This window comes from Aphanomyces invadans (genome assembly GCF_000520115.1).
Source record: "Aphanomyces invadans strain NJM9701 unplaced genomic scaffold supercont1.19, whole genome shotgun sequence".
NCBI classification, from domain to species: Eukaryota; Oomycota; class Saprolegniomycetes; order Saprolegniales; family Verrucalvaceae; genus Aphanomyces; species Aphanomyces invadans.
Genome location: NW_008580164.1, coordinates 825,707 through 826,628, shown reverse-complemented (window position 1 = coordinate 826,628; position 922 = coordinate 825,707).

Here is a 922-nt window from a genome sequence, read left to right as displayed (position 1 = left end):
TGCGCTGCGTGAACGTCCAGACGAAGGCACTCGTGAGTACCCTGCGCGGCAAGCTGTTTGCATGTCAGCTTTTTAGAGCCTGGAATATATTTGATACTTTTTGTTGTCCAAAGTTATGGTGAAATTTTCAATTCCATTTTCGTCTGATGCCAGTAAATGTCCATTCCACAAAACTGTAGTGAATGAGCACCCCTAGGTAGTCAATGGTCCCCTTGTTGTCGTTTCTCCAACACAAAATGTCCAAACGCAACAGTCTTGAACCCACACCCTCAGTTTCAGCAATGACAGCAATAAAACAGTATCGAAGCTGTTGTTGGACGCTTTGCTTCTTGCATGTCTTGCTCGTCGTTGGGATCGTAAATAATGCCAGTATGGAGATTGTAATAGAAAAGTTTCATAACAGTCCTTTCGTTCCCTGTTTCGCTTCCCACCGCATGTTTAGACAATAAATCCTTCGTAAACGGTTAAGGGAACTCACGAAAACTGATTGTGATCCTTTTCCCACAGCCCTCGGAAAGGAATTCATTCTTTCCCATTCGGCAAGTGATGACAACATCAGTGAAACGCCGCGTCTTCACCGAGCGCGAAGACGTCGTTCTACTGACCCATTTAAGTGCAGAATTGCCATTCTTGGCCCGCAGGGACAAGATCATGGACGTTTGGGACTCAGTCGCTCGCTATTTGGCCACCATAGGCGAGTTTAACCGCCGACAATTCGACGGAAAGAAGGCGCAAGCCATATTTCTTATCCTCTGGCGGGATAAGAAATATGGCTTGCGCCTTCTTTCCGTCGAATTATATCGTGAGAGCAACATCGTTTTGCAACGAACCTCGGGTGCTGCCGAGAATTTCACCGAAAAGACCATCTTTTTAGATGATCTTTGCAACCAAGTCGACGAAGCCAAGCGAGAAGAAAGCAACG